At 45.1% G+C, this 12,814-nt stretch overlaps 1 protein-coding gene across 1 annotated transcript in view; it reads right to left on the reverse strand.

The window, feature by feature from the left end:
• The window catches only part of IPO5 (importin 5), a 397,964-nt gene that overhangs the window by 259,874 nt on the left and 125,276 nt on the right, over positions 1-12,814 (reverse strand). The window lies entirely within an intron of this gene.

Genomic DNA, 12,814 nt, shown 5'->3' on the forward strand with positions numbered 1-12,814 from the left:
AAGACTTCCAAGAACTTGGACACCAAGCCTTTAAGACCTCCAGGAGCCCCTCTGCTCCCATCATACACCACAGGTGACAGTTAGTACTTCGTAAAAAAGAACTGACCTAACTTGTAGCAACCAGAGTAGAAGATGCAAACACTACATTAATATACTATAAATGCTCGTAAGGGGAGATGGGAATGTTGCTTATGACTGATGAGTATACCCCTGGAAGAGAACTAAAATTACAGGTAAGAACTAATCCTTCTGTTCCAGGGGATACTCATCAATAGTCATAAGCACTGACTAGAGTAGCAAGCCCATACCCACTACTTCGAGGACGAGCAAACCGTATTTAAAAACAGGTAACAGAGCATCTTAACATGACATCAAGCAAATACATTTCTCAGTGAGGCTTGCCCTACTTGGGCATCCGCCTGTGAATCGGAATCTAAGCGGTAACGGCGGTTGAAAGTATGAACCGAGAGCCAAGTTGCTGCTCAACAAATTTCTGACATAGGAACATTTCTCAGGAGGGCCATAGTAGAGGCTTTCCCCCAGGTAGAATGTGCTTTGGGTTTGCCCTGAAGAACCTACAAAGAAATGCACAAAACTATCCATCTAGAGATGGATCTTTTAGAAACTGCTCAACAGGTATTTATGACACCATAGTTAACAACCGATCCGTGTTTCTAAAGGACTTAAGTTTTTTCAAGATAACATTTCAAAAACCCTCTTGAGGTCTAAAGAATGGAGGGACCTCTAGGGTGGAGTAGAGGGATTGGGAAAAATAAGTGGGAAGAGAGATAGCTTGATTGAAATTCGAGACCACCTTTGGCAGGAACCTCTGATGGGTCCTCAAAACCACCCTGTTGGCAGGAAAAAGAGTATAACCTCTTCGCCGCGGGGCCAATTCCCCCGCAGCAGGGGGGGGGAGGGGGGGGGGGGGGACTGGGTTGAGGGAGACACAGGGGGTGTGCGCGCAGCGCTCGTGACTAGCTATGTGCTCTGGGATCCCGCACGTGGGCAGGGATTATTCAGTGCTTAGGACTTTGATGAGTTTCCCCTGGAAGAGCAACTTTTTTTATCCCTTCAAGGAAATCTTTAACCACTGGCATTCGGAAGAAAGAAACCTGTGTAGCAGACTTCCTGTATGCAGCGACAGCTGCTAGATGCACTTTAATCTAAGAGAACTGCAGACCAAACTGCCAAATGTAGTAGGTATGGCAACAATACCTGCTCTTGACCCTTGCCCGGATCAGGAGCAGTCCGTGCACTACAAGTAGAACCGCTTCCACTTGAAAGCATATGATTTTCTGGTGGAAGCTCTCTTGGCTTCCTTCAGGATAGTCATACAGTCCGCTGGTAAGTCTAGGTGTCTGACATCATGGCTCCTGAGGTCCTTCAGTACAATCTGAGGGATGAGGGATTGGGATGAAAATACTCTCCCCTCGTTCTTGAACAACAGATCTGATAAGTAAGGAAACCTCCGATGTGGCACCTCGGATAATTGTAGAAGGTCCAGGTACCACCACTGACGCGGCCACTCCGGAGCTATCAGGATCATTCTGGTGTTGGTCCTGTAAAATTTGTTGATCACTGCCGGGATCAGCGGAAGCGGTGGAAAGGCGTACAGTAAGATGGCGGCCGGTCACTCGGCTGAGTGAGCTGGTCCAAACACTCTCCTCCGATCGACTTGCCAAATCTCATGGATTTTCTGAAGGCAGATGGGGTTTAATTGATTTACTTCGGAAAAAAATTTTGGCGACAGATATTTACAGTGGAAAGACACGCGAGAAATCTTCAGCTGGCCTCTTACATCGGAACCACCATACCTATTGGATTCTTTCTCCGAGCAAGAATTTCACTGCCTGTGGTTCCTGGTGCGGCTCAGCGTCTCGGCAGTTGTGCCCCCCACGTCCAGGGATGCCGCCGAAAGGACAGGGGAAGAATGCTACTTCCACGGGACGCGTCACAGTGCCTCGGAGCTCCGCAAAACTCAGGTGGCGCACCGGCACAATCCCCTGAAGCTCAGATGTCGGTTGAGAATGCTGAGGGGAGCCTACGGGCGCCTGCGGAAACCTCGGCTCCAGCAATAACAAAAACTAGGCAGACCCTCCCGGCAAGGTTTAAACCGAAGGCGGATAAGAACAAAACGTCACACAACTCAATCAATATTAAACAGCCAGTCGCCGGTCATGTCTTCCAAAGCTTCCTTATGTTCTTCTATTGGTAAGGCTGACAGCGCTTCTTCGCCTCCTTTGGGGTCATATGTCTTGGCTGTAGAGGAGGGAGATCCTCTGGACAAGGCAGGTGGTCTGGAGGCTTGGGGGGGGCGAGAAGCGGCAACATTCCTAGTGACCCATCAAATATTGAAGTCCAGGCAGATCTTATGGCTCAGTCCAGTGGGCTGCTGGGAGTTGTAGTTTTGCCAGGTCCAGTGATAAACACAGCAACTATAGTTACTCCCCCCCCCCAGACCAAAACACCACGGTGCCCTCACAGCAGCTAACTAAGACCACATATGGGGACAAACTCCAAGTGCCTTCACAGAATGCTCTGTTGAATCTTGGAGACACAGATGGTGATCAATGTTACTCCTTATCAGACCACACTGGGTCTTCTGAGGATGATGGTGGCTTGAACAAAGACTGGACTGATGATGATGATGATAGTGAGATGGGCGATGGCGTATTAATGAGGCTCTAAATTCAGAAGCCATATCCAACGGACTCTGCACAGTTCGGAAGGCACCTAAGGATCAGGGGCCTTCGGCCTCATGTTCGAATACTGGTTCCTTAGTCTGGGACTATTCATTTTCTACGCAGCCTGGCCCGGACGGAAGGTAACACTACCAATCAAGGTCCCAACCGTCCTAATCCGCCCCCAGGCGAGATGATACTTGCGATAATTTACCAGGCACCGCACAGAGACCTGGCAGGAGAGTGCTCGAACTCAGTGAGCGTGCCGCAGGGTTAAAAACTCCATCTGTAGAGTAACTAAAACTTGCTCAGAATTTGCCTCTAGAATTGGGGAGGTGGAAGAGAGGATTTCCACTTTGGAAGATGACATGGCCACTCAAAGAGGTATTATAGACCTAATTAAATCTTAAAGGGATGATATTCAGTGGAAACTTGCTGATCTTGAAAATAGAGCTCGGAGGAACAATCTGAGAGTTTTTGGAGTGCCGGAAGGGATTGAACGGTCGGACATTAGACAGTTTGTTGAAATGTTCACCGAAACATTCCCAGATGTCAAACAGTGGGACTGGCAACTCTAAGTTCGGAGAGCACATTGCTTTCCATTCAAGTTGAAGCAACGTTCTGGTCAAACGGACAATAGGCCTTGTGCTATTCTAAATTGTTAGAGTAGGTTTTTAGCCAGGGAAAAGATTTATGATTTGGCAAGGCCGAATAGGAAGCGGGCCGGCAAGGGCTGCGAGTTCTTTGTCAGGCCTGACCTCTGTCCAGCAACTGTTGAACAGAGGTGGCAGCTCCGGCAATTAATAGTACCCCTTCAGTCCAAGGGAGCTCAAGTATTCTTGCTTTTCCTTTCCAAAAAAAAAAGTTATTCACCAAGGCAAGACCAGATTTTTTGTCTCTGGAATTCAGGCTAAAAAGAGTTTTTGGATTCACTCTAGGCTGTAAGGCTGTATAGACTCGCAAATTATAGCCCCTTTTCCTTCTCGGAAATCTTTGGATTTTTTTCTTTTTTCCCCAGATATTGCTCTCTTGTGGGGGGAATTGTTTTTGTTGTTTATGTACTTACCTTTTTTTTTTGGTCCTCAATGGGTATATCCCCCATTGGCATTTTCATTTTGGCAACGACACCGGAGGGGGTTTTGTGTTTTAACCAGCCCCTCTATCACTAGGACTTCGGTCCTGCTGCCTTGTTTGGTGGGTGGTGGGGTAAGCAGGGTGTATGCGGGTGGGTTCAAGGGTTGGGGGGGGGGGGGGGGGGGGGGGGGAAGGCAAGGAAAAAAAAAAAGCTTTAATCTACAGTTTAATCATGGCTCATCGTTTAATATGGTCACCATTAGGATGCTCTTATTTTTTTTAAGGGGGGCTTGATATGCTTTTGTATGTATTAGCTAGCCCAGGTTTTTCATTTTTGAGAGCAAATGGCGCAGGGTAAAATTAGTGTAGGTTCCTGGAATATTTGCGGACTGATTGATGTCAAGAAAAGGGGACTGTTTGAGAGTTGTTCTGGCCCTACGTCTAGCGGTACTGTGCTTGCAGGAAACTCCTGTACCCTGGAGCAATCGCGATTACTTGAAAATTCCCAGGTTTTATTTAATTGGGTGCTCTCGCCAGACCTCTAGGATTAGAGGGGTGGCAGTTTTATTAAGACGTGGATCAGGGTTATGCAGGAAAACCACCCAAGACCGTAGTGGGAGATGGGTAATTACTGAGTTGCTAATTAAAGGCAGATCCTTAACTATTTGTACAGTCTATTGTTCAAATCTGGACGATCCCGCAGCTCTACATCATCTGACTGTAGAGATGGCCCTCTGGCCCCACTACATCTGTTTTTGTGGGGACATGAATATTAATTTGTCTGCAGATTTTAATTTAGCTGGGGTCAAAATTATGTAGGTAAGAAACCTAGAGTTTTTAGGCCGCTTCAAGAGCATTGTTTGACGGATCTTTGGTTCTACCACAATAAACACCTTGATGGCTATACATATTTCTCTGCCCCCCCATAATAAAATGGTTCAGTTAGACAATTTTTTCATGTCCGATTAATTGGCAGACGTTACTACTATTTCAGCCCCTCCTAGGATCCGGTCAGATCATAACCCGCTGATTATTGAATGTACTTTTACTCACATGACAAGGGTCCAAAGGGCCTGGACATTCGAGAGAAAGTTATTAGAACAATCAAATATAGATCATATAAAGAACTGGATATTGGAATTTTTACACATCAACAAAGGGGCCGCCTCCTGTACTACTGTTTGGGATACGCTAAAGGCAGCAGTCCAAGGGGAAACAAAGTTTCTCGACCTTTCGGCAGAGGTCTGCTTAAGACCGAACCAATAGGCGGATTGAGGAACTGGGGGTTGCAGAGGTTCAATTGATATGTGCGATTAAGGAGGGCCGAGATGCAGCTCAAAGCCAGCTACCGGTAGCTAAAATTAGGGCCTCCTTGTTGGAGTATTTTGGCCAGGACCTGGCTGCAAAGTATTTGCAGTTCCGCTCTATGATGTTTGAGTTTGGGGGAAAACCTGGCAGGGTTTTGGCCAAACTACTCCAGCAGAGAGGGTTGGCTAATCGTATCACTAAGATCCAGGACTCTCAAGGCCATATTCAGAATACACCGGAGGGGGTTATGGTCGTTTTTCGTCAGTTTTACAGTTCTCTGTATACAGAGGAAGTCAGTGATCCAAATTTTGAATCTGAAGTTGGGGCTTTTCTACAGGACCTTAACACCCTCCATGTTACTGCTCAGCAGAATGAAGCCCTTTCTGCCCCTATTGAATGGGATGAGGTCAAGCTAGCCAATAATTCAATAACTAATGGCAAAGGCGCTGGCCCAGACTTCATTCCTTTGGAATTTTATAGTCAGTTTCGATCAGAGATTCGGGTTGATCTTTTGACTTCTTAGAGGGGCACAACTCGAGCACATACCGGACTCATGGCGCCAAACCACCATTCTATTTAAAAAGGAAAGGCGTACAGTAATGTCCGAGACCAGCTTATCAAAAGAGCATTCCCTTGTGATCCTAGTTGGAGAAACCTGGACGCGAAGGAGCATTTGGTGTTGGCCGCGTATTGTCGGAAGATCTCTTGCGTGACTTCGCTTTTTAGCACCCAGTCGTGTGCTTCTATGAAATCCATGCTTAGTGAGTCTGCTTGGACATTCATGGAACCCAGAAGGTGAATGGCCACGACGATGAGACCTCTTGTGAGAATTCCATTTCCAAATGGTCTGTGCCTCCAGAGAGAGTTCTCGACCTGGTGCCCCCTCCCCCCCCCTGCTTGTTCAGCAAAATACATTGTTGTGGTCTTGTCTGTCTGAACCAAGAGGGAGCTGGACTGGAGAAAGGGATACAGCGACGAGAGCCAGGTGAACCGCTCTTAACTCAAGAAAGTTGATGTGATATCCCCTGTCTCCTATCAGAGACCATGTACTTGAAGGGAACCCATGTGCGCTCCCCAATCTTGCAGGGAAGTATCCATGACTATAGTCTCAGTGGGAAGGTCTTGATGGAATGGGACTCCCTTTAGCAGGTGTGACCGCTTCATCCACCATCTGATGGGAATCCTTGGCCGATTGAGGTAGTCACACGGTCTTCCCAGCCACCTGAGACTTGCATCCACTGGTCCTCCAGAGACTGCTGCAGAGAGTGCATGTTCAATCTGGTATTGGGGGCGATGAACATGCAAGAGGCCAAGGAGCCCAACAATGACTAAACCGGTCTGACTGGGATGACACGCACGAGGAGATTGCAACCTTTGCTTCTGATTGAAGAGAACTTCTCTTCCGCAGCTCTGTCGGGTTGAAGACAGGCTTCTTGAAGTTGACCTGAAGCCCCTGCTTGTTTAACAGCTGGAGACAGTAGTTGAGGTGACTGGCTCTTGAAGCGTACCACACCTTCTCTGCTTCAATCGTCCAGATAGGGGTAAATGAAGATTTTGCACATTGCGTAGAAATGCCGCCACCGTCATGCACTTCAAGAACGTTCGGGGGGCTGAATTGAGCCCGAAAGGTAGAACTCCAAATTGAAAATGCGGATGGGTTACTTTAAAGCGGAGAAACTTCTCATGCCTCTTGGACACTGGGATATGGAAGTAGGTGTCTTCAAAGTCTATAGCACACACCCAGTCTCCCTGATGTAGATAAGGACAAATCTGGTGCAGGGCCAAACCCCGAACTTTTTCCTTGCGGATGAACTTGTTTAAAAGCCGTAGATCGAGAATTGGTCTGTATTCTCTGGTCAGTCCTCTTTTTTTCGACCAGGAAGTAACAAGAGGAAACTCCTTGTTCTTGCTGTTGCTTTTGAACATTCTATATGGCGTTTTTTTGTAGAGGACTGTCCAGCTCCTTCTACAACAGTAGATGTTGGTTGGATCTGCTTTGAGGAAGAACTGATGGGAGGTGGGGCTTTGAACCTCAGCAAGTATCCATTTTGAACAACATTCAGCACCCATTTGTCGTTTGTTATGGATCTCCACTCTTCCTGATGAAAAGTGACACTTTCTCCTCCCTCCCCTCCCCCCCCCTACCGGAGTGGCTAACTGGCACAGAGGAAGCGTCTGCTCATTGCTTGGCTGGCTGCTTAACAGCTGAAGCCTGCTGCCTTTTTTCTCTCCCTCTACCAGGTAGTCGTTCATGGAATTGCGACCTCTGCTGATGCTTTTGCGATGACCACTGAGGGGTTTGAACCCTTAGTTGGGAGGAGAGTCTGTCATATGGGCGGAAGCGTTTTCTGAATTCTTTCCGCTTCTCTAGACCAACAGCCTTCAGTGTTGAATTCAGTCTTCATTTTTAACATCTCATCATCCGCGTGAGACCCAAACAGCGAAGACCCATTAAAGGAAGGTTGACAATTCGTTGTTGGGCATCTGGCTTCAGGCCTGTGAGATGCAGCTAAGCAGAGCATCTGGAGCAGATACCGTGCGAATAGCCGTGTGCGGCCAGATCAGAGGAGTCTGAAGCTGCCCGTATCACCTGTTTCACCACCAAGTCCCCTTCTTGCAGTAGCTCCTGAAAGTCCTGCTGGTCTTCTTTCGGGAGTTTGTCTGAATCTGGCAAGGGAGTCCCCGAGAGACCTATCATACCTCCCTGAGAGAGCAGACGTGCTGGCCACCTTCATAACTGAGGCAGAGGTATTACACATCCTCTTGCCCAGTGAATCCATATTCTTGCTGTCTTTCTAGGGAGAGACTGACGAGGAAGAGGTTGCAGAATGTGCCTTCCTGCCCGCAGCCACAATGACAGTCTGGTGGGGGATCTGAACGCAGGAAAAGCAGGTCTTGATCCAGTGCTTTGTATTTTTTTTTTATACGAGATGGTACTGCGCCCACTGTGGAAGGGGTTAAGAAAGTCTGCATGGCAGGCTCTATGAGGCCTGGCACTAGAGGCAGCAGAGACCTGGTTGATGAACGATGGTATAGAGTCTCAAAGATAACTGATGAGGAGACCGTAGGGGCCGACATACTGAGGTTGAGCTTTTTGGCCCCTCTGCAGTGAACCTCATTGGAGGTCCCAATGTCGTCAATCGGGGACACTCCGGATGGTGGTGTCGCAGAACAAGTTGGCGAATAGTCCTGGATCGAAGATCTGGTGGATGTGGACCACGTTAGTGATCTTAGCCCCCTCCTCTTGGGAGAGGAAGCATGATGCGAGCGAGACCGCTCCCTTGATTTCGTATGGCAAGAAGATGGGGACATTGACCTTCACTGGGTTCTTTTTGGAGAGACTCTCGATGAGGTTGTTTGAGGACTTCTGGGAACGATTGGAGAGTAGGTGCAAGAGTAATCCAAATCAGAACTTCTATGACCAGCACCCCCTGCTATCGAATGTCCAGTAGCTTCCAGCGATCTTCGAGAAAGATTGAAAGGATGTGACTTTTTGGCCACAACCGGAGAGCCCTCCGATGAAATCTGGACGATGCTTAAGCCCGGGGATGATGGTCTTCGACGTCTTAATGTCATGACCTCGACGTCAACCGTGCCCTCTGTCGCCTCCTCAGAGACGATTACAGAATTTTGGACTCTCGACGTCGACCGATGCCTCGACAACAGTGCAGTCTTCGACATAGACTTCCTTGGCGGCGAGATACTGGAAGATCCTAGTCTCCTCGATCTCTGTCATCCTCTATGTCAAACGCCCACACGGGAGAACCAGGGATTTCGAAGTGGATTGTCTCTGGCGCTTATTCAGCGTCGATTGTAGACTGTGAGCACCTCAATTGTGACGGAGATAGACGTCAGTCTTAGCCGGCAAACCCCATAGACACCGACCTCCAAGAGGGCGGTGGAGTGTTCCTCGCTGTAGACAGATGTTTCAACATCAAAGGGTGCTTGTAAGGTCTCTCGGGACCAGCATACTTCGAGCCCGAAGTATGACTCGACGTCTACTTACTTTTGTGCGTCGGAGAGAGTTGTATCGACGCCGATCTGTCTCGATGCTGATGTGTCTTGCCTGCTTTTTCGAGCGCGGTCAGGAATCTGTCTCTTTCTGGACTCTGGAGAGGTAGATCTTCGCAGTTTGTGGTGTTCCTGATGAGGAGGGCCCTTGGACGCTCTCAAGGCCACTTTTATGATGACTTTTACTTCTCTCCAGCAAGCCATGAAGCCTAATCCTCGCTCTGTCCCAAAGAGTATGATTGAAAACTGCTGACAATAATTAAAAATATCAGGCTTGTGCGAAGATGTCAGACACACGATGCACACAGAGTGTGGGTCAGATTTTGCCATCTTTTTACCACATGGACATTTGTGAAATAATGCTGGCATTCGGACACAAAAATATATGGTAAAGTGTCAGAACAGATTAATAAATATCAACCAGTAGTCAAAAATGCCGAACAAGCACTGGCAAAGCCAATAGGTCTCGCTTTTGGGACATTATAAGTATTTAGTTATGCAGCACAATATCCTTGGTGCAACAACATCAACTGTTGTAAGGCTAAACACTTAAGGTCCCAAAGGCGAGACCTATTGGCTATGCCAATGCTTGTTGCAATTGTTATGAAGCCTATGGCCACTCGTCTGATAACTGATAGATCCTTGGGGAGTTCGGCTGGGGAAAACTAACCATATGGTCTCGCTATACGCAGACACGCTAGTCTATTTGACACAACCGGAATGCTCCATCCCAATACTTTAGACGGAAATGCAGGGTTTTGGTGAGATCTCAAGACTAACATTGAAAAGTCCAGGGTGGTTCCAATGGGTAGGCTGGCCATGGTCCCGCCAGAGGACAGGCTGCACATTAACTTGCCATGGGCAGAAGAGGGGACACTATCAAGGAATACGCCTGGCAACCTCAGCTCCCAAAATACATAGACCGGATTAGAGAGGCAAGTGAGTGGGCAACAGCAGAGTCGGTATGAATGAGATTTGTGAGAAGAGATGAAAAGGATGACATGTCAGTGACATCACTCATCACATCACTGATGACATCTCAAATGACATCACTGATGACATCATCCAGTGAATGTGTCTCTGATAAATAAATATTTTTTATTTATGTATATCTAAAGGTCGATGGAAGAATAAATGGGTATATAAGTGTGTAAATGGATGATTCGGTTTGTGTAAAATTGATTGGATAACTGATTAAGTTTATCTTAGCGAACACATGTATTAGCGAGTAATGTTTAAATATGTAAATATCTGTGTCAGTGTCACGTTGTGTATAAGTAGCTGCATGGGTTGGTGACTAACTACATGAGTCGATATGGGTTATTAGTTGGTTTTTAGAGTATAATTATGAGTGTCTGTATGGTTTGGTGGGGGTATTACCGCATAGATGCATGAATGGGCGACTCACTGGATGCATGTATTTTGAAGACAGCATGTGTGCAGGACTTTTGGTTGGATGAGTGTGTGTATGGGTGTGTTAGTAAGTGATTGACTGTCTCAATAGTAGATTTATGATTAACATATTAGCTGATATAAGCAGAGGTGCTTTGAAAAATCTTTGTCTAAACCACCTAAGGGAACTGCGCCTCTCTTGTGAAGTATCTAAGCAAACCAATGTGCAAGTACTAATGGTCCAAGTTTCCCCTGGCATCCAGCCCTATCTTACCTTCTACCTCTCCAACTATGAAAAATATGTACTAACTAGGTTTCGTTTTAATTTCTTTTTCCGTCTTGTTACTTTCCCCACTGAGTCAAACTGGTCACACGACTTGATCAAATGCCCGGGCAACGGAGTCCCCCCCCCCGCAATCGACCATCCACCTTACTTTGTTCTGCCGATATTATGAGCAAGCACAAAAGCGTTGGATTATTCCTCTTCTTCGTCAAATGGGGTTGAGGACCTGTCGGCCAGCACTCCTGGCACTTCAGCTGTTAGACTCACAATTTGTAGCTAAAAACGTAGCTCTTTCTAAAATCATGTTTGAAGGCACGTAGTAAAATTGGGCTACCGTCACCCTGATTCCATGTTTATCTGAATTAACTTGTACAGTGGTTTTATATAAAGTCTTTTAAATGACAATTCGTAATGTAATAATGTGTTTTTATGCAAATTGTATTTAAAAATTGTATGATGTACTTTTTATGATTATCCAAGTGTTAATCAAATAAAAGTTTTGAAACGAAACAATTAACACATGTTTTAATCTAGTATATATGAGTATTGATGTATACATGTGATTATATATGAGAGGGAGAGATTGTAAGAGTTCTTGTATAAAGTATGTGTTTCTATAAGGGATTGTTTAAGAGTGTAAGTATGTATGTTTCTGTAAAACTTAGTGTAGTGGTGTATATATAGCTGTATATGCAAATAAATTCATGTTTGCAAGTTTTTTGCATGTGTGGGTATGTGTGTAAGTAATTTTCTGGATGAGTGTGTGTAAGGTGTATTAGTACATATGATGAATAAGTACATGTATGAGTTACTATATAGTACTGTTGGTGAATGAGTTGATGTGTTCGTAGATGGTGGAATTACTGAATAGGTTGTTGTAACAAGTATTGGTATCTCTTTTTTGAAAAGGTTACTTTCTATTTTTTATAAGGTGTGTATCAAGGGTTATATTACGCTGAGATGAAGTCTGCCACTCTTTCACAAGGATGATGTCATGAGTCATGTCATTTGAGATGTCATGAGTCATGTCATGAGTGATGTCACTGACCACGTCATGAGTGATGTAATATGTGACGTCATCAGCAGTGCATTGCGGGCGAGTTCTAGTTGGCTGAACTAACTAGAACAGGGGAATTTCAATGGTTTTGTATGAGAGATATGTCCAGCTAACTATAATGTATGTGTAACCTATTTTTTTTTCAGTGAATTTCTAAGGTTTTTTAAATGCTAATTCCCAACTATAACGTATGTGAAACCTATGGTTTTTTTAAGTAAATTTGCACGTTTTTTTTAAATGCAAATTCCTAACTATAACGTGTGTGTAACCTATGGTTTTTTCCAATGAATTTGCAAGGTTTTTTAAATGCTAATTCGTAACTATGACGTATGTGAAACCTACGGTTTTTTCATTGAATTTTAAAATGCTAATTTCTGTTTCAATTAATATATATATATATATATATATATATATATATATATATATATATATTTTTTTTTTTTCCAACAAACTGCCTATCTATATTGTAACACATGGATTGTATTACAAAATATGCAATGGGTCACCTTTTTTTATGATTTGGATAAAGTTAAACAGTATAGTCGACATCTTCAATCAAAATATGAACAGTCAAATTTGTTAATTTTTTTTGTTGTTTTAGGGACGTGCGCGTACCTCGCGATTTCTTTTAATTTTTTTTGCCCTTCAGGGACCCCCTGAGAAGGCCTAGGGGGGGGTCAAGGTGTGTCTACCCTGCCCCCTTTTCACGTTCTCCACTTTTGTTTTTTGCTCTCTTGAGCCTCGAGGGTGCGCGCACCTCGCGATAAATAAATAAATAAATAAATATATATATATATATATATATATATATACATACACACATTAATGTGAACAAAATGAATCTGAATTTCACTTCAAACATGAGTTGTAATGAGGTTGAATTTTTGGACACAAAGGTCTATGTTGAAAATGGTGAGTTACTAACATTACATAGAAAAACAACAGCCGGTAACTCGACGTTACATGCCTCTAGTGCCCACCCCAGACACCTAATTGACAGCATTC

Source organism: Lissotriton vulgaris (assembly GCF_964263255.1).
Source record: "Lissotriton vulgaris chromosome 8 unlocalized genomic scaffold, aLisVul1.2 SUPER_8_unloc_1, whole genome shotgun sequence".
In the NCBI taxonomy this organism is placed as follows: domain Eukaryota; kingdom Metazoa; phylum Chordata; class Amphibia; order Caudata; family Salamandridae; genus Lissotriton; species Lissotriton vulgaris.